Here is a 26,211-nt window from a genome sequence, read left to right on the forward strand (position 1 = left end):
TGGAGATATACAGGCTGAACTGTGTAGAGGAAACCTGTATTCTTCACACCGTGGCTTAGATTATTGGAAACAATAATAAAGAAATGTTACTTGAATAAGTTCAGATTGCTTTCACCTGCATCTTTTCAGAATTGGCCATTGATTCTGGAGGATTTGCTGAGAGTCTTCAAATAAATATAGTGTTCACATTTTCCTGACCCTGGCGTGTACTCAGGCCAAATGGTTCTCTTTAAATTCAGTTCACTGTGGAATAGATAATACTCGGTACAAGACAATTGAAAGGAGCTGTTAACTCCGTTTCCTGATTCATTATATGCTTATGCAGGCACTGAACATCATCAAAGTGCAGCTGTTGAAAGTAGTAGCAGTAATAGTTTGCACTGTGGTCCCTTTTTATCTATATGTTTTGTGCCCCAAAAATGTATTACAGTGGCTTGTAATAACTCGGGATTCATATGGAGGGGCTATGTATTGGTTGATAGGCGTTTTGTTAACATTAAACCAGAATAGCAATGATGCTATTATGTTACTTATGTTATAACAAGTTCCTCAGAGCATGTACAGAGTTCCTTGTGGTAACAAGAAGTCGAAGGAGTTCTTGACCCCTACTCAACTTCCTGTGGATCCTGTTTCCACTGAAAACTGAAGACAAGGGAAAATCCTAGATGTGTAGATATTTATGATAAATGCAGATGGACCTACCAGCCTCCTTTCTAAGAATGACAGGTGGATTTATTATGTTACTTATGTTATAACAAGTTCCTCAGAGCATGTACAGAGTTCCTTGATTAACATTAAACCAGAATAGCAATGATGCCTGCTGTATCAGAAACAAAGCCTGGACCTAACCTGTCTTCTGATCATGCAAGCATTTCTGCTTCTTGAAAATGTCTGCCAGTTCCCCCTGTATCACTGCAGGACACCCCCACCCCCCCACGGTACACTGAGATGTTCCCAAGTGTCCACTAACCTCCCAGGACCTGCATTTCAGGAAGCCCAGCAAGTTGTGGCAGGAAGGGGAAGCTGAGAAAATTTCATTCCTCAAGCACAGCTCCATTTGCATTGGATAGGATCTAACCGTAAGTAACAGATAACCAGCAAAACAGTGCCATCCTAAGAACAAGAGTGGCCAACCTCAACATGGGGCCTGGAGATGTCCTGGAATTCCAGCTGATCTCTAGAACATAGAGATTGGTTCCTCTGGAGGAAATGGTTGCTTTGGAGGGTGGACTCTATGGCATAATGCCCCACTGAGGTCCCTCCTCTCCCTCAGATCTTGCCCTTACCAGGCTCCACCCCCCAAGTCTCCAGGAGTTTCCTCACCTAGAGTTGGCAACCCTACAAGAACTCTTTCCTGAGAGCAAGACCCACTGAGTGGACTTCACGATTATGATTAGTGTTTAGGATTGCACTGTAAGACATTTCCTTGACTTCCTTTCCTTGGGCTGTTGCTAATATTGGCATCAGCACAGGTTTCCTTGGGGCATGAACGAGGAAGACAGGTGTTGTGGTAGGAAGGGGGAAATGGTTTATCCTCACTGGGAAACTCTCTTAGATCAAGGGTTCCTTGGAAAGTACCCTGATAACCAGCTGTCACCACTCAGAATCTCCTGAGAACATCTAGACCGACCCACTGAGATGGCAGTTGTGACAGACTCCACTTTAAAATCTCAGAAGTGCTATGTGAACAGGTAATGGACTGTGATGGGTTAATTCCTCACAGAGCCCGGAAGCCTTGAGTGACAGGCTGCTCCCCCCCAAAAAATTGATTGGTTAGCATCAGTTGAGCAGAGAAAAACTTGAGAACTGAATGCTGAGGAGACGGCAGCCTGAATTCTGCCCTGACTGAGAATTGTCTAATACTGACAGTCTGAGTCTAGCCCTGATTGAGAAGGGTTTAGTGGTGAAGAGATTAAGAGAAGTATTCCAGAGAAATAGACCGTACTAAGCAAAGGCAAAAGTCTTCATAAAAAGGTTTATTGTAAAAGAGAAAAAGCGGGAAAGGGTGGTTGGGTTTAAAAAGGAATGGATACGGGAGGAAAACACACAGCCACAACAGCACAGAGGTATTCAAATAAATGTTAAGCAATACAGTTGAACTAAGTAAGTTAAACACATTTTACTTATGTTAAGTTCCTCAGAGCATGTGCAGAGTTCCTTGTGGTAACAAGAAGTCGAAGGAGTTCTTGACCCCTACTCAACTTCCTGTGGATCCTGTTTCCACTGAAAACTGAAGACAAGGGAAAATCCTAGATGTGTAGATATTTATGATAAATGCAGATGGACCTACCAGCCTCCTTTCTAAGAATGACAGGTGGATTTTTCCAATCCCACGCAAATCCCCATCTCTGATGTCAGAGGCTACTTTTACCAATCAGAGCCATATACAATTTAGTCTCAACCTCCATCAAGCACCTGGTAATGGCTCTGAAAGTCCCTAACAAAAAGATCTTCCTTTGTCCAAAAGGGATTGTGTCTGCCAGGATGATCCAATGTGGAATGGAAGTGAATACCTCATTCTGATCCAAGGGTGGCCAAACTTGCTCAGGGTAAGAGCCACATAGAATAAACATCAGATGTTTGAAAGTCACAAGACATGAACAAATATTACGCACACTTTTATTTTAAAAATATGCACATTAGCTTTTTATGAACATTAAATGAGAGTGCCAAAATAAAAGCAAAAGGGGTAAAAACAGATATTGATAATGACATTTATTTGTTTGCTAATGATATTTATTTGTCTAAGAGAGACAGAAAGAGAGAGAGAGGTGAAAAGAAAGAAGGAAAGAGGTGGAAAGAAAGAGAGAGAGAGAGAAACAAAGAAAGCAAATAGATGGGAGGGAGGGAGGGAAAGCATGGCTCCCCTTTGCTTCCCCAGCTGCCATTCTGGGAGCCGCACAATATGTGTGAAAGAGCCGCATGTGGCTCCTGAGCTGCAGTTTGGCCACCCCTGTTCTAATTGAAGCTCTAGACATCCAAGATCCCAGGCGCTCTAGGTGGCACTCTTGAGTCTTGGCAGGTTTTAGGATTTCTGTCACAACAGGTATTAGAAACGATCACTAGGCCTTTTTTTGTGATTCATGATGGCAAGAACACCAGTATGGGGGCGGCGGCAGCGGCAGCGGCAACATATTGGTCCCGAATTTGCTAACCAAACTCATTTGGAGGTGGAACGTGGAAGCCACATAATTGCTCCCCCTACCCCTGCTAGGCTGTCAGTTCTGACAAAAGAGATGGGTCCCTGTTGCCCTTTATCTCTGATTCTTTGGGGGAAATGCAGCAAGAACATTAGAAACACTAGCAGTCAGGCATCATTTGGAAGTGTCTGTGCCCAGGGCATGGCTTGAAGGCAAATGATGCTAAAGCTGAGCAAATAGTGCTTGAATTATGAAGGGAAAGGCTTACTGTAACCTTCTTAAAATGATAGCTAAGAGAGCCATCACAAAGGACAAGGGGAGCCCCACCATGTAATGCGAGCCCTTTAAGAAGGCCCATTTCTGGCCAATGTCTGTATTCCTACCTGGTGAACTCTATATACATTGCCTTAAAGGGAAGGCAGGGTATAAATGCAAAATGCATACATTTTAAGCTATTTTTTACTCATACTCCTTGGACATTTTCCCCACTGTGGGTAGTTTTTTCACTCTTTGTCCAGTTAAATAGGAACTCAGCATTTCTGTTTAAGCTGCAGTTTGTACAGAAGTGCCCGTATCAGCTCTCCAGATTCAGGGTTTTTGAAACCCCTGACCAACCCCCCCCCCGACTTTTCAGATTTTCCTGCAAAACTGAGAGTTCTCCCAGGTTTGTAGAAACATCCTTGGCTCCATTGTGCAGGTTTGATTCACACTCTGGGTCTGGGTCCAGAATAGATACCCCAGGTCTTCTGCTACACAACATCACTTCTGGTGAATAACTGGATGTGAGGTTAGTGTGTTGGTTGTAATTCCCCTCAAACCAGAATGAGATATATTGATAAGCTTGTCACAACCCTTTTAAAGCTCTTCAACCCTACTTCTGCAAAGTCTTTGGCTTAACTCCAGGTGTTAATGTTGACTCTGTTTGCACATATCCATTCCCTATTAAACCCCCTCCCTCCCTCCCCCTTTCCCTTATCCAGTGACATTTACATTGTCAGATTCAAGGACAACAACTTGTCCTTTTTGTAAAAAACAAAAGTACATTTCATAAAAGAATAATATGTTCACAAAAAATAAACACACAAACAAAAACACCTTACATAGTTTATTTGGCCCCAAAGGCAACCTCAAAACAGAGCATGTTCCTAATCGTGTAATTCCTCTTGGCATACATCTCACACCTCAAAAGCTTACAGAATATGCCTCCAGTGACATAATTGGGAACTTTCTGTCATCTTTCCCCTTCACGCTGGAGCAGCCAGAGTGTCTTTCTTAATTTAGCCTCTTTGCTCCTTCCTCCCTAGTGATAAGTTTGGCTTTTTTGCAGAATGTGTTTCCAAGCAGTGCCTGGAGTGAAACGATTGAGAGAGAAGCGAGCAATAACACACACACACACGCATACATGCTCACATTCTTCTCTTCTGCTGTAAGAGGGTGTATTAACAGAAGTCATTAATTCTTCATGAGGCAAATCGTGGTGGGCTTTGTTTTAGAAGTTATACTGTTCCCAAAGCAGATGTTATGGTGCAGATGTATCAACAAAGGCAACAAGCAAAACGACATGTTTTGCGTTTAACCATTATGAAGCTATTATTAATAGTGGGCATCTTGGCCTCAAAGTGTTACTTTTCTTCAGAAACTGATCAAAGGGAAGGGGGTACAGCTAGAGATCACAGACATGAGAGTTTTTGGTGTGTGTTTTTTAAAGAATGCTCTCAATCAATGGTTTTCTGCTCAACTTGCCTGGGATTTTCTCCTTACCACTTTATTTCATTTACTTCCTTTATACCCTGCCTTTCTCCGCAGTGGGGATCCAAGCCAGGTTTCATTGTCCTCCTCTTTCCTCCATTTTTGTCTTCACAACAACTCTGTGAGGTAGGTTAGGTTGAGAGTGTGTGGCTGGACCAAAGTTACCCAGCAAGTTTCCATGCCAGAGTGGGATTTAAACCTGGGCCTCTCCGATCCCACTGGTGGTCGAAAGTGCCTTCAAGTCATAGCTGACTAATGTTAGCCCAAAGGTTTTTCAAGGCAAGAGAGAAACAGAGGTAGCTTGCTGTTGCTTGCCTCTATGCAGGCAACAGCCCCTGTATGTCTTTGGTGGTCTCCCATACGAGTACCAACCAAGGACGATCCTGCTTAGCTTTTGATTTTCCCCTCAAATCTCGCTCGGGTGTTTTGTTGTATCTTACCTTGTTATGCCAATAAAGGTTGTTTGTGTTGTTTTGTGCTTAGCTTTTGAGTTCTGATGAGATCTGGCTAACCTGGGCCATCCAGGTCAGGGCACCTTGCCCACTAAACCACAAGTAAATGTTGTCAGTCTTTCAGGAGCCACTGGACCTCTGATTTGTTTTGCAGTCTTGTGTACCCTGATGTGGAAGTAAACCCAGTGACTCAGTAGGACTTAGTTCTATATTGGCATGCATAGGACTGGGTTGTAAAATTTCCCCTTTCCTAAATGTATGTTTATTGCACGGTGATAACGGAGATACTGTGCTTGTTTTACTATTTATGACACAGGTAGGTGGATATCTGCTTCAAATAAGGTTCATAGATTAATGAGCAACTAATTTCTTTCTTCAGGCTTTGTGCAATACATCAGTTTGGATAGAGAGAAATCATTGACTCCAGCATTTGGATTTCAGTTGTTCTGAGAGACTAAAAGCACCTGAATTCCTTAAAACTTTATTGCTGGTCATTGGCCCAGTTCAGACAATATACTCTCCCATTTCTCTCCTCTCTGGAATGTTTTTATTCCATGCTTTCTCCAAGGAACTGAGGGTGGCATACACGGTTCATCCCTTTACATTGTATCCCCACGACAACACTATGAAGCAGGTAGAGCTAAGAGAGAGTGACCGGCCCAAAGTCACTCGGTGAAGTTCATGGCAGAATGGAGATTTGAATAAAGGTCACCCGATCCCACTCTCTCTAACCATTACACAACACACCTACTTGTGGTGGAGGACCATTTTCCCTCCCTGCCTATCCAACATGTCAGTTTTGCCACCAGATGACCACAGCTGGACATAATTGATGCCACCAGATGACCACAGCTGGACATAACATTTGAATAAGGTACCTGTGTGTCAAATTCCATGCATGTAGATCCAGATTGCTGGCATTGTTCAGGTTTACAGGGACACATACTGGATCTTATATCCGTATACTCTATGGAAGTGGTATGTCTGTGCATGGACATCCAGAACAGGTGTATCTGGTGAGCAGGATAGAAAGGCATGATTTGCTGCCCTTCCTCTGGTAGGAGGAAAGTGTGTGTGTGTGTGTGTGTCATCCAAGCCAGACTATTCAACTAAATGAATGAGAAGTTGAAATGCATGGAAGGAAAGTCAGCCCTAAGCAAGAAGATCTAAGATTTTTTGACTTACCTCTTCTGTCTTGGCATAAGTGGTGATGTGAATGTCAATAAGGGCTATTATGTCTAATGGGTGAAATTCACAGTTCCAAATATCCCTGAGTGACAGCAGGAAACAACCAGGGTACTCTGCCTTGAGACAGAAACTGGCTTTGAATTTTCACGGACATAAGGAAATAAGAGCCACAGTAGTAGCCAGGTGATTGACAGATGGACAGAAAGTTCACCTTGTTTCACTGGAATGCTCAGGATGAACTCTTCACCTTTTCTGTCTGGTATAAAGGTGAGCTATAGCTGGAACAATGTCACATTGTCCTATTTTATAATCAGTGAGATGTCTTTAAAAGGAGATAGTGCTGATGGGAAACACACATACTTTTGCACACCATTCGTTAACCTTTTGCCACGAAGAAAATGGAAATAACCGTGAATATTTTTAAAGATCCCCATTATTTCTAACAGGCCTGTTCCTTTTGTTGTTTGTTTGCTACAGTTGAATCATTGTGTGCCCTGTGAGCTGTGGGAAATACTCACCTTTGCTTCCTTATATATTATAACAGTATTAAATTTTAACTTTTAATAAAATCTAAGAATAGAGGTTGTTCTGCAATCCGAAAAGGGTGTCATCTGGCTAGGGCTGAGTGCTTTTAAGTCATGCTCATTTCAATGGGAGATTAGGTGCATTGTTCAATGTACATTAGAATTAGTAAAAAGTACTTTGACCAGATTTCTTGCATATGCATGCTTTGAGATGCAGTCTTAATTTAACCTAATTTAATGTAATCACTGCTGTGTTAGTTCCCCATCTTTTATGGAAGGCTGTGAAAATTTTATTGAATAGTGCTGGGAGAATAACAAACATTTTTGCAGTTCAGTCAGGAAGAAGAAAGTACAGTATTACTAGCTTGGGAGAGATCAGATGTACTATCTTCTTTTCAGTCTCCCCCTTTTTTGGTAAACCACTCCCTGCATTTTATATGATTGATCCTAAAGATCCTAAATAGTCGAATCCATGTGCATGCTTACTCCAGTCTAACCCACTGATTTCAGTAGGCTTAGACTGGAGTGACTTTGCATAGTATTGCCCTGAAATAAAGGTTACCCAAAAGTACATAAGTTTAAAACAAGCATGTTTTTTTTTTTAAAAAAGAGAACCTTCTTGCACAATGCTGAATTTTTAAAAAAGATGTTCAGTTAGAAATCCATACTAGAAATGGTCACCAAATTGTGCCAAAATGTTCTGGAATATTTACTGCAAGGTTGTTTACTAATAGCAGGAGTCTCAGAGTTCTTCAAGTGATAGCTGGAAACTGTGACTTCCAAATATTGTCATACAATTCAATTTGATACTAATGAATGGGTGTGTGTGCATAATTGGAACTATACTAATGAAAATCCAATCAGAATAACTGAAAAATAACATAAATGTTCTGGAATAATACTTTTTTTAAAATTCCAAAAATTGGGAGCGGATGGAAGCCTTCTGATCTAATGCCTCACTGTCTGATATCAGTTTTGTGGGCCATGGGAATGGTGTGAGTGGAGAATATGGCAGCAAGGGGAGAAAGTGACTCAGTATCAGCAGATATGTATGTGAAATGAATGCTGCACAGAAGGTACAGCTTGCCTCCCCACCGCAATAGGTAGGCAGCAGTTGTGGCTTGCTGGGGACAAAAGGAAATGCTTTGCTTGTAGTAGCTGGCTGTCAGGCAGGACTGTGAAGGAAGGAGGGAATAGAGGCAGATACCGAGTCTTGCCCCTTCAGCAGTAGGTAGCCCATATCTCATGCAGACTGACCGGGTAGGGGTAGAAGCAAAAGCCAAGTCTCCACACCCTTAGTGGAGATGTGACAGATCAGTGTTGAGGAAGGATCATTTCTCTGTGCAACAGAAAAACTGCTGATTCAGGATGTGGGATAGCTCAATATTTCAAGTTTCATGTAAAAGCCACACCTTTTCATCTCTACAGATGCCTCCCACTCTCACTACGCATACGCCATTGGGGGGAAAGCAGGCAGCCTTTCCGGCGCATGTGTAAAGTAAGTAGGTGGGATTTACTTTGAAACAAAACCTGAATGGGCAGGGATCTCAACTTGCCCCTTCCCCTGCTTAATTTTAATGGGATGGTGGTGGTGGTGGGGACGAGTTAAATTTAGATACGTGTTTCCTATTGAACATAATGGAAACAACTACTGGGCCGATTTCCTAATAATCTTTGAGTTTAATGTTACAGTACCTAATGACCCCACTCTGAATCTGTTTTTCTGCACATCATTATTAATGATGCTGTTGCAATCCAGACAAATTATTGACAATGCTCAAACAGCAATGAATCCCAGAATAAGAAGAGTGAATGAAAATCCATTTCAAAGACAAGGCTTAAATAGGTTTTAACTATGCCATTTTCCCAGAAAGGTTTAATGACAAAGCAATTACAAAACACATAGATTAGAAATACTGGCCAACTGCCACATCTACAGCATTTGTCATTTCATAAAAGAACCACATAAAAATGTTTTGGGGAAAAACTAGTGTCATTATTGAAACATTGATTTTAATTGAATAAGCTGAAGTTATAGGTCTATAGAGGACGAAATATAACCCTCTATTGTAACAGTTTGCCCTAAATCCAGATAACTCCTGCATACTCAATACCTGGCTTGAGCCTATCTGAGATAAACATATTATATTTGTAACCCATTTTATGCTTAAAATGAAGGGCAAAATCATGTTAAAGTCCTCATAGCCCCCATGAAGACTTTCAATCAGATGTGTGTAGAGTTCTCCACTGGGAAGCTTAATTCACAGGCATATATGGCCCAATTCGGATTTGAATAATGGTGCGTGGGAATAAGCATCCCCTATGGTGCTGTTTTTCTTGACCTGTAACCACCCTGTGGAATTGCTCTCTGCCCCCTCCTCCAGGAAACTTATGTGTAGCATATAGTGTAGTGACTATATGTAAGCTTCCTCGACACAACAAATAGTGGCTCCCCAGAGCCATTTGAGGCTGGGTAAATGTCACCAAGGGGAAGGAACAAGCCCCTCTCCCCACATACTGCAGTGCTGATATTTCCAACAGAAGATTCCTAGAATACATCTGTCAAAGGTTCTAATGACTGTCACGCCCCTCTCCCCACATACTGCAGTGCTGATTCAAACAGGGCACACATCCACCTAGGAATTATATTTCCAACAGAAGATTCCTAGAACACATCTGTCAAAGGTTCTAATGACTGTCATGAGGACTTAAGTAGCTCCTCATAAAAATGTCACATTGCGTCTACTTTATCAAAATATTTTTGTAGGTAGACCTCTTCACAGGTAGCCCCAGTTTGTGTTGCTTAAAGAAGACCCAAAAGAAAAACACAAAACCAGAATCAACGTAATTTTTAAAATTAGGACCAGTCAAAATATCCTGAAACACAGTGTGTGACCTTCAAAATTTCCAGGAATCTTCATCAGGCTGTATAGGTTTTTTGGCCTGCAGAATGTTTCAGGCCACAATATTGAGCCTTTTCCCTGCTCCTGTTTGGAGAGTATTGCAGATTTAGGGGGTGGGCGGGCAGAAAGCAGAGTTGGTATCAGGCACCCTTGGTCTTCTGGGAAGAGGGTAAGAACAATGAATATAAAAGTGATTGGTTAATCAAATGTCTGACACCAGACAGAACACATGGATCTCTTAAAAGGCTGGTAGCAGAGAAAAATATAACCCTTTGTTAATTTTATCTGAAGAGTTATGTAAAGAGTCAGTGGGAGCCACATTAGGTAATGTTACCCAGAGAGCACGGTCTTTTCTCAGGCCTGAACTTCTTCTTAAAGATCTCTGCTTATTCAGCTCAGCTGAAACTTCAGCAGTGTATGACTTCCAAAGGCTTACTATCACCTTAATATTTCTAGGAATTAAGAGATTCGTAGTACAATTTTAAATGGTTACACCCTTCTCAGCCAGCTGACCTCAATAGAAAGGTGTAACTTTGCACTGCTGGATACTTAATATGCATTGAGAGCTTATGTAAATTGCTAAATCACATAACTGGACAGGAAAACTTTACTATAGTTTAAGATACTACTTTGATACCTGTTAATTTTATCTCCAATGGCCTCACCAAAGTGACTGATCAGTTGCCTTGACGAAAGGTCTGTTGTGATGCTTAAAAGTGCATGTCATGTGCATACAGGATCACCCCGCCCTGCAGTTGTAACCAATGTATGTTCATAGGCTTTTAAGCTCAGTCAGGAATACTGCAAAAAAGCAGAGTCCCGAGTGATTGTACACATACACTTATGCACATATACTTGTACAATAGGGCTTGCTGCAGACATTTGGCTAAATGCATGGATATCTGGGTGGAACCAGTGGGCATGATCTCCCTCCCTCTAAATGGGAGCTGTGGTCCAGGTGCTTTTGAACATGAGTAATAGTACCAGGAAGAGTGAAGATTCTGGATCAGAAGAAAAGTGAAGACCATCCTGTTCATACGAAAGCAGTTTGTGTACATCCTTTCAATGTTGGTCCTCTAAATGTTATTTATTAAAACATTTATACCTCTTCTCTCCTCATGGTTCAAGGCAGATTACAATAATAGTTTAAAAACATTTCCAGTTAAAACCAAGATAAAATAATAAGCTCCAAATTTCTCCTTCCCCTCCTCCCTTAAAATGTACCTGCCAATTCAACCCCCCCCTTATAGACCCTGGCAAAGAAGCAAGGCCTGCAGTGCCTCCTGAAGATCTCGGGGGGGGGGGCCTTCCCTTCACGTCTTCAGGGAGCCTGTTCCCCAGAGCAGGAGCCATGATGGAGAAGGTCTGGGCTCTGGTTAATGCTAGACAGGCAGATTTCCTTATCTAATCCAATAGCACAGACTAGGGGGTTACAGTTGCCAAATTACATAATAATAAGGGCACAAAGGGCACTTGAATAGTCTGTTCTGAAACTGAAGACATCTGAGAGAATCCCATTAACTCCAGATGTAGGACTAATATGCACTATTTACATCTAGTATCTGTGGGATAATTATAGTAAATGACATAATAGTATAGACAGTTCCAACTAATCCTGTCAAAGGCATTTTTGGACCGAACAATGGAGTAAGACGCTTCTCTCTGTCCCTTCCATTCTTTTGCTGATACCAAATCAGTTAAGTGCATCTTGACTCCCCGAGACTGATCCTGCCTTGTTTTGAGTAACTGACCTGAGAGAGAATCTATTTTTTCAAGTGCCTCACCCAAGGTGTAGAAGGGATTTTAGTGTCTATATTTATTAACAAGATTGTCCTACAACCGGCACATTAAAAGGCTTTAGCCGAATGGACAGTAGCTTTGTCTGTTCTGTCTGACTATCCGTTAACCTTTGTAGCTTCCCGTTCTGCTTTTAGTAGAAGGAGCACAGGATGATCCTTTAAGTTCTAACACTCTGAAGGAAATCTGACTGGTCTTGAGCCATTTGCAAGCCATCAAGCCATTTCTGCTTTGGATTGCCTTATCTTTCTTGAAAAGATATATCCAGCTTATCATGTCCATTTGGGCTGTTTTGTACTTTGGCCAAACCAGTCAACAATGCTTATTTGGGATGTATTGGTACAGACTAAAAAAGTGACAGAAACTTTTAACAATACATTTAGTTTTACTTCCCACCTCCAGATTGTAAACATGTAATCAAGCTTACATTGTGTTTATGCGGCTCCTTTTGAGTTGTGCCTGAGGAATGTGGCTACCTAAGATTTATGTTGGAGCATTTCTGATACATTGTGACTTCAAGTCAACCGACTAACATGTTATTAAGTGAGATGAGTGGTTAGAGTAGACCCTCCAAGGAAGAGGGTTCTGTAGTCTTTCTAACTCTATTTTTTGTGTCCTCTGAAAGTTTGTGCCAGATTATCCTCACTGGTAAGTGCAAGTGCAAACTGTGTATATAAAGTAATTTGAAGCACCAGTGCCTTCATTGCATTATGATAAGGAAACCTCAGAATATTAAGTTACTTATTATTTAATGCCATCTCACCTGTTTTCAAAACCACCACCAAATATCAGAAATAAATGAATAGCACTCTAGTGGGTATTTTCTTGGACTTTTGTTTGGGAACGCTGGGTTTAAACATTTGAAGACTACTTAGCTAAGGGCCAATCTAGACATGAAGATGTTCTTGTTGCCACCATGAGGACAGTGCTGCCATTTTAAAGTGATTTTAAAATGCTGTGAGGTCCCAATCCTGACTGGGCCTGCAGCAAAGTGCTCTTGTTTCCCCTTCCACCATGCCTCTTCAAGTGCCAAAACAGCTGTGGGGCATGCTGCAGCTGTGTTTGCTCTTGATAAAGCACCAGGGTGGGTGGCAGGGCTCCCAAGTACTTACCTTAATTTGGCGGGGGATGTATAGTTCTTCGCAGGACCATTTCCGTGGGGAAAACACAGGCGCTGCACTATTCTGTTGCCCAGACGTGACGTAGGCACGTAGCCGGGCGACGCTCTAGCAATGGGGCTGGAAACTCGATGGTACCATCGAGTTTCCAGTCCCATTACCAGAGCGTCGCCCAGCTACGTGCCTACGTCATGTCTGGGCGCCAGAATGCAGCGCCTGTGTTCCAAGCAAGAATCTTCCGGGGGGGGAAGCATGTGTCCCCCGCCGGATCGTAGTTAGGTACTTAGGAACCCTAGTGGGTGGGATAAAGCATCTCAGCTTGCTGTGCTGCAGCAGGAAGAAGGAGCACTAATTCAAAACAGACTTAAAGGAGTCCTCCTCCTTATAACTTTTGTACAATTAAGGAGGACTGGTATTAATAAAGGGGTTGTGCAATATCTTTTGTTATATAAAAAGACGATACTAAAAATTTTGAATATACGATTCTATGTGATAATGTTTATGTGACAATTAATATAATGGTGAATCATTTATAAAAAAATTATAAAAAAATATATAAAAACGAATAAAAATATAAAAATTATTTGAGATACTTTGTAATTGTCTGTAGCACGGTATTTGCTGGTTTTTGGTATTTCCTACTTACCGTGGGTCCTATTTTGGTTTTGTGGAGTACTGCAGGTCCAGTCAGGATTGTGCCCTCATGGCATGTTTAAATCATTTTAAAATGGCAGCAATGTCCCCAGGGTGGCCATGGGAATGCCATCACATCTAGTTTGGCCCTAAGCTCATGAATGTACAAATTATACAGGAGAAACTACAAGGTAGAAAGGGGTATCATCAGCAGTATAGTACCAGTCTAGCTAGAGTCCAGTAGGCCAGAGGGCAGCATCCACAGAAAATGTTCTAGCTGAATCCAAACTACTGTCAAAATGCAGGAAGAGGTGGGGTGATGCTCAAGAGTGAAGCATCAAACGGGTCAAGTAATATTACATGCCTTCTCTCTCTCAGACAGAGATGAAATTCAAGAAACAGACAGATACCTGCTCTGATACATAACCACATGAAAGATGCTCAGAACCTCTGCTCTCTCTCATGCACAGACACATGACAGCATAGACAGATACTGCTCTTCTCTTTGGCATATGCTAGATAGATACATTATAGAGCACTGCAGCTGTCAGGAATATGATAACTGAAATCTCTTCACTCCATCTTTTCTGAAATAAGCTTTACTGGGGGTGAATTGTGGTGCTGATGTTGTGGCTAATGTAGATGGAAAATGAAATAAACCTGAGTGGGCACTGCAGTTTGGCTGCTTGAAGAAATCTTTTCCCAAGCTATTTGTGATTGTAAGTGGAGCCCGGCACATTACCGGGGAGTGGGCGCGAAAATTCCTTTTGCTTTACATTATACCGATCGGGGTCGGCGCAGGCACACTATATCCCAGAGGTGTGAATGCACAGATGACCACCCGAAGATCCTCAGTTACAGGTAAGCAACCTGTTTTTCCTTCTGCCTGGCTCTGTGGTTCATTACATTCTGATTCTGAGTTATCATGTAAATCAAGTATGTGTGTTTGGAACACTGTGATGTCTGATCGAATGTTGATTTATTTTAATTTTTTTGGTATTAAAGTACTTGCTTCCACACAGAGTGATGCAGTATCCTTCAATTAGATTTTGCTTTATGGCTTCCGTGTCTGTTAATTTATAATACTTGAGTTTTGTGAGTAGCTTTTAACTCTGCTTTCTTTCTTTCTCTGTACATTTGGTCATCTTATTTTTCTCTTCTCATGCACTTTGCAAGGGCCCTTATATAAAAATGCAAAGTATCTTTTAAAAATTATAAAATATATATAAAAATGAATAAAAAAATAAAAATAATTTGAGATACTTTGTAATTGTCTGTAGCACGGTATTTGCTGATTTTTGGTATTTCCTACTTACCGTGGGTCCTATTTTGGTTTTGTGGAGTACTGCAGGTCCAATCCTATCTCGAAGGAATGTGTCCATGAATTACCCCCAAATGAATTACTAGAAAAACACAGTTGATTACTCTTATGGGAAAACATATTTGTTAAGACATGATGGGTCTATGCCTTTGCAGTTGTTGTTCATACCGTGGGTCCTATTTTGGTTTTGTGGAGTACTGCAGGTCCAATCAGGATTGTGCCTCATGGCATGTTTAAATCATTTTAAAATGGCAGCAATGTCCCCAGGGTGGCCATGGGAATGCCATCACATCTAGTTTGGCCCTAAGCTCATGAATGTACAAATTATACAGGAGAAACTACAAGGTAGAAAGGGGTATCATCAGCAGTATAGTACCAGTCTAGCTAGAGTCCAGTAGGCCAGAGGGCAGCATCCACAGAAAATGTTCTAGCCGAATCCAAACTACTGTCAAAATGCAGGAAGAGATGGAGTGATGCTCAAGAGTAAAGCATCAAACAGGTCAAGTAATATTACATGCCTTCTCTCTCTCAGACAGAGATGAAATTCAAGAAACAGACAGATACCTGCTCTGATACATAACCACACGAAAGATGCTCAGAACCTCTGCTCTCTCTCTCATGCACAGACACATGACAGCATAGACAGATACTGCTCTTCTCTTTGGAATATGCTAGATAGATACATTATAGAGCAGTGCAGCTGTCAGGAATATGATAACTGAAATCTCTTCACTCCATCTTTTCTGAAATAAGCTTTACTGGGGGTGAATTGTGGTGCTGATGTTGTGGCTAATGTAGATGGAAAATGAAATAAACCTGAGTGGGCACTGCAGTTTGGCTGCTTGAAGAAATCTTTTCCCAAGCTATTTGTGATTGTAAGTGGAGCCCGGCACGTGTCCGGGGAGCGGGCGCGAAAATTCCTTTTGCTTTCCATTATACCGATCGGGGTCGGCGCAGGCACACTATATCCCAGAGGTGTGAATGCACAGATGACCACCCGAAGATCCTCAGTTACAGGTAAGCAACCTGTTTTTCCTTCTGCCTGGCTCTGTGGTTCATTACATTCTGATTCTGAGTTATCATGTAAATCAAGTATGTGTGTTTGGAACACTGTGATGTCTGATCGAATGTTGATTTATTTTAATTTTTTTGGTATTAAAGTACTTGCTTCCACACAGAGTGATGCAGTATCCTTCAATTAGATTTTGCTTTATGGCTTCCGTGTCTGTTAATTTATAATACTTGAGTTTTGTGAGTAGCTTTTAACTCTGCTTTCTTTGTTTCTGTGTACATTTGGACATCTTATTTTTCTCTTCTCATGCACTTTGCAGGGGCCCTTATATAAAAATGCAAAGTATCTTTGAGTAAAGCATCAAACCATAGCACAATAGACCCACATTTAATTTTGAAAGACTTAATTCAAAAATGTCCTCAGATGAGAAATTATCCTAACAACCCCACGGAATGTTGAGAGTGACGCCAAATATTGTAGTAATTGAGCCATTAGGTCTATCTCGAAGGAATGTGTCCATGAATTAATAATGCCCCCCAAATGAATTACTAGAAAAATACAGTTGATGACTATTATGGGAAAACACATTTGTTAAGACATTATGGGTCTATGCCTTTGCAGTTGTTGTTCTAAGAGGTCTTCCGCAGAGGTTGTCTGCCCCGTGTCCAGTGCTTTTGAGAAGCAGGGGTTTCCCCTGGCTTTTCTCCGATCTTTCTCACCTGCTTTGCTCTAAAGCTTTGGGAAAGATTGCAGTAAAGCCTGAATGGCTGCTGTTTAGGTGGGAAAATTAGGATTTTCTGGCCCATGTGGCATTCGTTTTTCCTGACCCTACACTGTCCCCACAGCAGCCATTGGAAAAAAGCATAGTTTTTCAAGGCAAAGAGCTAGAGACACCTAAGTCAGCTCAGAAGAACTGTAGGTACATTACAATTCTCTCAATAGCCACTGGACTCACAGTCGTTTTCTCTACCCTACACATGATTACTCTGTTTGGCTTCGGTAACAGCTAAATCTTGCTCAGGGCAGAGGCTGGTGGGGAGGAGAAGCCACAATGTCAGGTTGACTAGTTTAGCTAGGTAAAGGTAAAGGTTTCCCTTGCTCAAAAGCCAGTCCGACTCTAGGGATGCGGTGCTCATCTCCGTTTCCAAGTCGAAGAGCCAGCGCTGTCCGAAGACATTTCCATGGTCATGTGGCCGGCATGACTAGACACCGAGGCTCACGGAACGCTGTTACCTTCCCACTGAAGCAGTACCTATTTAACTAATTGCAGTTTCTTGCTTTCGAACTGCTAGGTTGGCAGGAGCTGGGGCCAGAGACGGGAGCTCACTCCGTCATGCAGCACTCGGGTCTCGAACTGCCGAACTACCGACCTTCCAGTCTGCAGCTCAGCGTCTTAACCACTTGAGCCACCGCAGCCCCAGTTTTACTAATTAGATACTATTCACTGCTTGAGTCTCTATACTCCACTGTTGGCTCAGAAAGTGAGAGACTGTAGGGCTGCCAGCTCTGGGTTGGGAAATTCCTGGAGATTTTGTGGTGGCCTATAATGCCATAGAATCCACCCTCCAAAGCAGCCATTTCTGTCGCATGGCAATCAGTTGTAATAGCAGGAAATCTCCAGCCACCACCTGGAGGTTGGCAACCCTATGAGAGGGACAGGGTCCTCGGGCCTGCCAGTGCTGCAGATGCCAGCCTGAGCACTTTTGCCTCCCCTGCAGGACCTGTAGGGTTGCCAGCTCAGGGAAAGGAAATCCCTGTAGATTTGGGGGCTGGAGCTTGGGGAGGGGAGGGAGCACAGCCATATAGTCCATCCTCCAAAGCAGCCATTTTCTCCTTTTGGGGGGGCGGGTTTCCTGGGCTCCACCTGGAGGCTGGCAACCCTAAGGCCTGCAAAGTAAAGTGAAACACTGCCAGCAAGGATGAAGCCAGCTCACCAGATTTTGTGACATCATGCCCGGGGGCTGCCTACATACTCAACAAGAAATAGAACACAAGCTACAGGGATGGGTATCCTGGCTTGAATACGAACAAGTTAAGCACTTAGTGCGTCATGACTCGCATACCCCTCCGCCAGATACGACTTTACGCCCATTTGAAAACCTTATGGTGGCTCAGTTTTTACCTAACAGGGGACTGGTGTCAAAAGTTTACTGTCTTCTCAATTCTCAACTTAAAGAAGATCAAGCTGGATATCAAGCAAAATGGCATAGAGATATTGGGCAGGCGTTTACCTCCGGACAGTGGACTGCGATCTGGTCCTCTCCTCTTTGTCGCTCCCGTTCCACTAATATTCAAATGTCAACTTATAAACTTCTATTTCGATGGTACTTGACTCCGCGTCAGCTGCATGGCATTAACCCCCTGATTTCTGACAGATGTTGGAAAAACTGTGGGGGGCGTGGCACCTATATTCATTGCTGGTGGGAGTGTTCCAAGGTCCAGGCCTTCTGGAGAGAAGTCAAGGCCCAAATATTTCTAATCACAGGTTGCGCCCTCCAACTGCAACCCTCTTTGTTCCTCCTGAATCATTGGAGTCATCCTGCCCCCAATGGGCTTATGAAAGAGCTAATAGAATTATGTCTTGCGGCTGCTAGGAATGTTATTGCATTTCACTGGAAATCTAAGAAGACTTTACAACTGAGTGATTGGTATCTGAAATTGTGGGACTTCTTTCTACAAGACAAAGTTTCCACTAGTATTCTTCGATCCGAAAATCAACCCGTTCCTGACAATCTCCAAGAAAAATGGATGCCCCTCTTAGAAGTGTCAGCAGCACATAAAATTGACACCTCCCTGTTTGCTCTACATAAACATCAGGATCTACTTTCTTATTTTTAACTGTTTTTTAAACTTAATTTAAAAAAAATGATAAAAAAGGATGAAGCCAGGATGTCTTGTGTTCATACCACACAAAACTACAGTTAGATCTTTAAGTTAAGAAACCAGCTTGAACCTATCTTTTCAGATCCTGGTGTGGCGTGCCCCAGTTAGCCATAGTTAGTGTGATCCCCCAAACGTCGGCCACTTCACTAACTCTAGAAGAGATCCTGACGACAGAGCTCTGCAGGTCACCTCTGAGATGAACCTCAGTAATGTAATAGTAACACAGCACTGTCCATTTTAGAATGACTTTGGTATCCATATTTTGGGGGAAACTATCAGCATTCTCTGAATTGCTTCCATTCAAGATCCGGCCCGCCCCCCCAAAGAGGAAAACAAACCAGATCCTGCCACCCAAACTTATTTGTGCAGTGTCTTTGTTCAACACATTTCTGCATCTAAATCCTCCTGAGGTGCTCCATGGCCTGCATTTATCAGTGCTGAGTTTTCTTAGCAAGAATTTGACGTCCTTTTCCTCTTGGCTCCTCCCCGCTTCAGGCTGGCAAATTTCTTTTATTGCAATCTCTTAAGTTAATTTTAGCTGTCTGCTTAGCGTTCGCCGTGGCTTTATCCTGTTTTGTTTTAATCTGGATCTTCTGTCTCCCTCTCTCCTTTGAACTGTTTGTGTCATGTAAAGAAATGAAAATTTACTGCCTCTCATTGATGAGAAGCAAGGCTGTTCTGTTCAGCTACATTTTTCCCCCTCAGCCAAGAACGTGCTTGTTCCACAATTCTAAATTTATTTATGTAGCCCTAAATCCTATGCCTTTCAATGGCGCATACTTACAAGTAAGTGGCTTAGGCTGACAGCCCAAGTCTTTTTTTAGCATATCCCTCCAGTATAGCATTTTTATCCATGCACTTGGGGGCTTTGGGGGGAGCATGTATACTCATGAGTCAGCTCCTAAGAAGGCAGGAATTAGGGAGGCACACAAAGGCAATTAGTCTTGATTACAGGGAACTGGGCTGCCCGTCACATGTCTGCATGGAGGGAGAAGCCGACAGAGCCTGCAGGGTTGCCAACATGCCAGGAGAAAACCGGCCGGCCTCTTTAATAGAGGCTTGATGTGTGGAAATGGGCAGCTGAAGCGTTTCGTGACGTGGACGTAAATGACATTACCTGGCAAATAACAACCCAGCAGTCTGAATAATCCAGACTAGCCTGAGTTTATGAGCGCTCAGAAACTAAACGGGGATGGGAGATCACCAATGAAGACCAGGGCTGCTAGTAAGAGGACGGTAATAGCAAAGGTAATAGCCAGTTTGGTGTAGTGGTTAAGAGTAGTGGACTCTAATCTGGAGAACCAGGTTTGGTTCTCTACCTCCTCCACATGAAGCCAGCTGGGTGACCTCAGATCAGTCACAGTTCTCTCCGACCTCTCTAAGCCCACCTACATCACAACAGAGGAAGGAAAGGTGATTATAAGCTGCTCTAAGCCTCCTTCGGGTAGCGAAGGACGGGGCATAAAGCCAACTCTTCTCCTCCTCCTCCTCCCTGTTCATCTCTTGCCTTGAAAACCCCATGCGGGGCTGCCATAAATCGGCTGTGACTTGATGGCACTTAATTGTTATTATAAATGACATGCCATTAAGCTTCTATTGTACAGGACATTTTTCTCTAGACCCGCTGGCAACCCTACACAGAAACTGTCTTCATACACTCAAATGGGGGTGGGTGAAACCTTACCTGCGTACACAAAGCTGGCTTGTGGGAGAAGAGTTCAACATGGTTAGTATACGGAGGAGTTTGACCCTTAGGGGAGCATTCAGACATACCCCTCTCCAATGTTCCCTCTAAGCTGTGGAGTCTTGTGAGCAAAAATACTTCTTTGTGAGCTACTGGCATTAAAGTTGTGAGCGAGTGATTTGGCTACTGCATAAGTTAGTTTGCTCTGGAGCCATCCTTCCTGAGCTGAGACAAAAATGTGTGAGCCAGAGGCTAAAAAACTGTGAGCTGGCTCACACTAACTCATCTTAGAGGGAACACTGCCCCTCTCCCATATTTATCCGCTAATGGTGTCTGAAGTATCTTCAATTCCAGTTCACCTTTTAAAACTATAATGGATTAAGATGTTACCCACCAAATATCCTACATTAATCTGTTGTTATTAAAGGCTAATTGCAGTAAGGGCCATGGTGGCTCAGAGGTTAAGACGCTGAGCTGCAGACCGGAAGATCTGTAGTTCGGCAGTTTGAGACCCTAGTGCCACATGACAGAGTGAGCTCCCATCTCTGAGCAGTTCGAAAGCAAGAAATTGCAAGTAGATAAATAGGTACCACTTGGGTGGGAAGGTAACAGCGTTCCATGTGCCTCTGTGTCTAGTCATGCCGGCCACATGACCACGGAAGTGTCTTTGGACAGCGCTGGCTCTTTGGCTTGAAAATGGAGATGAGCACCGCCCCCTAGAGTCAAATTCGACTAGCTTTCGAGCAAGGGAAACTTTTACCTTTAATCACAGTGTGGGGCTTTTAGATTGTACCTTGCTCTTTAGGAGTATGCTGTAACCTAGAAGCCTCTCTGAACCCTGTCCCCTAGTCAGCCAAGGCAGGACTCATGTCACTGACATCCCCCTCTTATGGGGGGAGCAAAATTCTAAGGGACCTGGTCCTGGGGTTGCCAACCAGTTTTCTACCAGTATGACCTGTCTTCCCCCTTCTAGCTGGTTGCCAGAAAATCGTTTGTTTTTTCCCCCTGTATAATGGGAGGAGTAGGGGGGAAAGTTGGTTTTTAATTGTTTGCTGCCTTTAATGTAAAGGGATTTGCTGTGTAGTGCCTTTAAGATCTTTGCATACCAGGCTGGCAGCCAATTTTGTATTTCATTTTCAGCCCAGGCTTCTCTCTGCCTTAAAAGAAGCTTCTTTAGACACTCGCTGCCTTTGGCTGCCTTGTCTTCGGTCCCTTTCCCTCCTGCAGGGTTGGATCTAGTGAAAGGGCTGTGCAAAGATCACGGCTCTCCCCCCCCCCCTTTCCCTCTCCCTCTAGCTGTCATTTCTGACCCTGGGAAAGTTGATAGAAGAGGAAAGTAGTGATTTCTTGTGCCCTCCCCACTGTCCACTGTAGCCTTCAAATGTGCTTCACACAGGTCCCACAACCCTGGGAATCAAGCTTCTTGAGGTTGGAAATAACTGCTGGGAGAAGAAGAAAGATCCAGAACCCTCAGCACCTTCTAATGAGAGATTACTGGATTCAGCCCAATGTCTCCTCGGCCATTTCCTATGACCAGGTTGGGTCTGGGTTAGGGTTGCCAGGCTACTGCTTGCCTCCCCTAGGACCCTTTGGGGCAGACATGCTGTTGGGTGATGCCTCAACATCATGTCTAGGCAAAAACCCAGATGTGAAGCCAGCCCATCACTGAAGCACTAGAAACTCTGTGGTATTACCATAGGTTATGTTGTGATGTCCATGCGTTAAGCCAGATGTGATGCCAACATGTTTTCATGGTGTCATGTCTCCCCTCCCCACGGTTTCTCCCGCTGGCCTGGAGGCAAGGGCAAGCGGGAGGGCCCAGTTTGTGGGAGAATGCCTGCCAGCAGCAGACAAATGCACATATGCCATGGAGAACACAGTCCTGAGATGATCTAAACGTACGAAGCACAGACTGATAGAACAAAGCGCTTGAGCATATCAACGTATATTATAACATACAACAATATTAAAGCAGATACTAATACACAAAAGAATGGTAAATTTCAGGTGAAGGTGAACTTCTATCAAAATGCAAGTGAATCCAACAAAAACCTCCGGAATGACTCTTCGTTTCGCCTCTTCATCGGAAAAATTCCTATGCTTGTCTAGTTTCATTCATACCACAGTTTGACATATCATATACAAATCTTCTCCTGGTTTTTCTACCATAAATACATTCTTAAAACAAACATTTCACCAGGCGTGACTTAGTTCATGATGCAAAGTGCCTAGACAAGCATAGGAATTTTTCTGATGAAGAGGCAAAACGAAGAGTCATTCCGGAGGTTTTCGTCGGATTCACTTGCATTTTGATAGAAGTTCACCTTCACCTGAAATTTACCATTCTTTTGTGTATTAGTATCTGCTTTAATATTGTTGTATGTTACAATATACTTTGATACGCTCAAGCGCTTTGTTCTATCAGTCTGTGCTTCGTTTGTTTAGAAGCAGACAAATGGCATGCTTGTTTTGGGTGGTATTTAGGAACCACGTGAATATTTGTGGGGAGTCCTTAGTGTTTCTTGCTGGCCCTGCCACTCAATTCACTGTATGGATCTGAATCAATACAATTAGCAAGGCTAGGAGGAATGTTTCCACTAGATTCTACTTAAACCATTGATTATGAAGTTCTTGATAGTGAACATACTAGTTCAAAATGGGAAGAACTGCTGGGGCAGGGTCTGCACATAATTGGATATTGAGCTATTATAGCATGCACATCCTGGCTTGCCCTATCCTTAAACTTCAGTTAGAACAGAGACATTTAGAGACTGTCTGCACAGTTACCTGTCTCATTTCAAGTACTGTGGAATGCTGCACGGCAAATACCCAACAGGGCTGTCTTAAATCACATTTCAATTTTGTGCTGCTAGCGCCAGCTCTCTCTCTCTCTCTCTTTTTGTTTTTAAGACAGCAGGCAGTTTCATAAATGGGCACTTTATTTAGCAGTACACCGGCTGCAGATTAAAAATGACACCGTACCCCTTTGAGTCCACCACAGCGTAACCTTTATGTGGCTACGCAGAGGAGAGTGCAAATTCAAGGAAATCGTTAAAGGGAGGAAGCAGGGACATAATTTTACATTCTGTGCCAGTAACATAAGCTCTTAGTCATTTTTGTAATCTAATATCCTGAAATCTGACATGGATAACTACCCATTGGGGGTTATAGGCAGACTCTAATTAAAAGTGTTTATGTAATGAGACCATCACTCACTGAAGTGTTAGAGGAACTAATGCAATGAAACCCATTTCTAGAGTTCTTTCTCATCCTTAGTTTAACCTCTCATTATTCATTTCTACCTTTACTTTCTTGCATGGGCTATAACCTTCCTAATATAAAATGTATTCATTCACAGTCTCTTGCGTCTACATCAGGATTATGATATCAAAAGTATAATTTGCTGTTGTTCCTCAGCACTGGTTGATGCTCGACTGTAATGTTCAGCATTTGTATATATTCTGAGTTTTGAAGACTGGGAAGGGTTCCGAATGACTTTCTGATCCATTACCCAAGCAGATGAAAAATGATGCCATCTTTACCTCAGGAATTCTACCTTGAAGTGGTATTGTATTGAATGCTGTTATAAGTGAACAGTGCAGCCCTGTGCAGAGTTCAAGGTTGCCGGGTCCCTCCTGGCCCCTGGCGGGGGATGGGTGGTTAGTGTTGCCAGATCCAGGTTGGTAAACTCCTCGAGGTTTGGGAATGAAGTCTGGGAAGGACAGGGACCTCAGTGGGGTACAATGCTGTAGAGTCCACTCTTCGAAGGATCTATTTTCTCCAGGGGAACTAATCTCTGTCGTCTGGAGATCAACTGTAATTCTGGGGGATCCCCAGGTCCCACCTGGAGGCTGGCATGCCTAGCAGAGTTACTTCAGTCCATTGAAGTGAGCAGGTTTAGACTAGAGTAACTCTGCATAAGGCTGCGTTGTCTACCCCCATGAGATTTTGGACTCAAATGTTGCTAGTTCCATAAGCCCACACAGCTGCTGATGAAATGAATGTACCATAAGTACTAGCCCTTGTGGGCTGTTGTTATTTAGGAAGGACTTTGAATTTTTACTTCATTTGCAGTACAATCCTTTGCAAAGTTTTAATTTTTATTTATTAGTAGCCTTATTAATGTATAGGAACTCAAGGCAGTTTACAATATAAACAACAATAAAACACAATAAAAATACATAAGACCACTAATTTAAAACCAGCCACTTAAAATTGCCAGTAGGCCAAAGAACTATAATTAATCGAATACTGTCACAAATAAAAATGTTGTTTGCAAGCTATTTTGCCAAAGGACTCTGCTTCATTGTCATTTCCTTCACACAAGTGATAGCCAGTTTGATGTAGTGGTTAAAATAAATCCAATCTCTTCCTCTTCTTCACAAGAACTTTGTGAGAACAGAGTTTTCAGCCTTCCTTTCCTTTGGTCTTCTGCCCTCACTCCTTAGTCGGTGGAATGGACTTCTGACTAATCATATTGAGCTCTCTGCTAATGATATTGCTGCTGATGCATTGCACTGAACTACATCGATACATTCCTGCAGCCTGACCACTTGATTTTTTTCTTCTTGTCATGTGCCAGGGCAGGGGCGGATTAACCATTAAGCAGACTAAGCACGTGCTTAGGGCACCAGGGCCAAAGGGGGCACCACAAAGTTGGGGAAAGGGTGAAAAGCTTAGTTTGTACAGTATGTTGTGTTATCCTATGAATACATTTTTGTATTGCTGCAACCTGCATTGTATATCTGGTCAGACAGGTCAACAACTAAAATGGACTGGGTCAGTGTGGAAAGGAGGGGGGGCACCAAGATTGGTCAGTGTTTAGGGCACCAGGGAGCCTTAATCCGCCCCTGTGCCAGGGCATTTGTGACGGAGGAAGTGAAGATCCATCCTCATTGGTTGTATTTTAGACAGAGGGAGATATGGTGGTAGAAGAAAGATAAACCAAGTAAGAAGAAGGGACAGTCAAGAAATGACTGCCCCACATTGCTATCCATTTCCCAACCAACATTACTCTGAAAAACATAGCTGCACCCCATTCGGTTGGAAAGTACTGCTGCATACCATGTCATTCCAAACTAAATCTCTGTCATCCAGAATTAATATTATATGACATGGATGATGCGTATCACTGAGACCTGGTTGGATGAGGTTGAGGACTCCGGATTACACTGTCTCAACTCTGCCAACAAGCCTTCTCATGTCAACAGCAGCCAAGACTCAGTCACCAAGGAGGGGAGAACTGCTGTAGTCTATTGGATTACTGCTGTCCTCTCTAGGTGCTTTTTCAGGCCAGATCTATCTAAATTATATTTCGTGCTGGGTGCCTAAGAAAGGTTAAGGATTCTCTTGGTGTGCCACCTACCTGTTGCCTAAGTCTCCCCACAACTGCTGCAGGAGATAGCCTCAGAGTTACTGCTCAGCAGTTAAGACCTTCATCATCATGTTCCATGTTTTCTTACCTTGAGAGGTGAGATGGGTGACCACTGTGGAAAGGACCTTTTCTGTTATGGTGTCTCGTTGGTGGAATGGCCTACCTATAACCATCTGCCTGGCATCATATCTGTTGACTTCTTGATGCCACACCCAACTTTTCTTTTTGCTCAGGCATTTGAAATTCTTGATGTTCAGTTCAGTTCATTCCCTCGTTTTTAAAATGCTGCTTGCACCGTTTCTTTTCATGTTGTTCGCTATTTTTGTTGCGCCTAGATTTTGATGAGAATAACAAAACTGGATTATTTGTTGCCAGGTATTTTAGTCTAATCTGGTGCTGCTGATTGTTAGGGTGTTTTTCCTGGATTTTTAAA

This window comes from Gekko japonicus, unplaced genomic scaffold, assembly GCF_001447785.1.
Source record: "Gekko japonicus isolate JY-2015 unplaced genomic scaffold, Gekko_japonicus_V1.1 scaffold1215, whole genome shotgun sequence".
Classification (NCBI taxonomy): Eukaryota; Metazoa; Chordata; class Lepidosauria; order Squamata; family Gekkonidae; genus Gekko; species Gekko japonicus.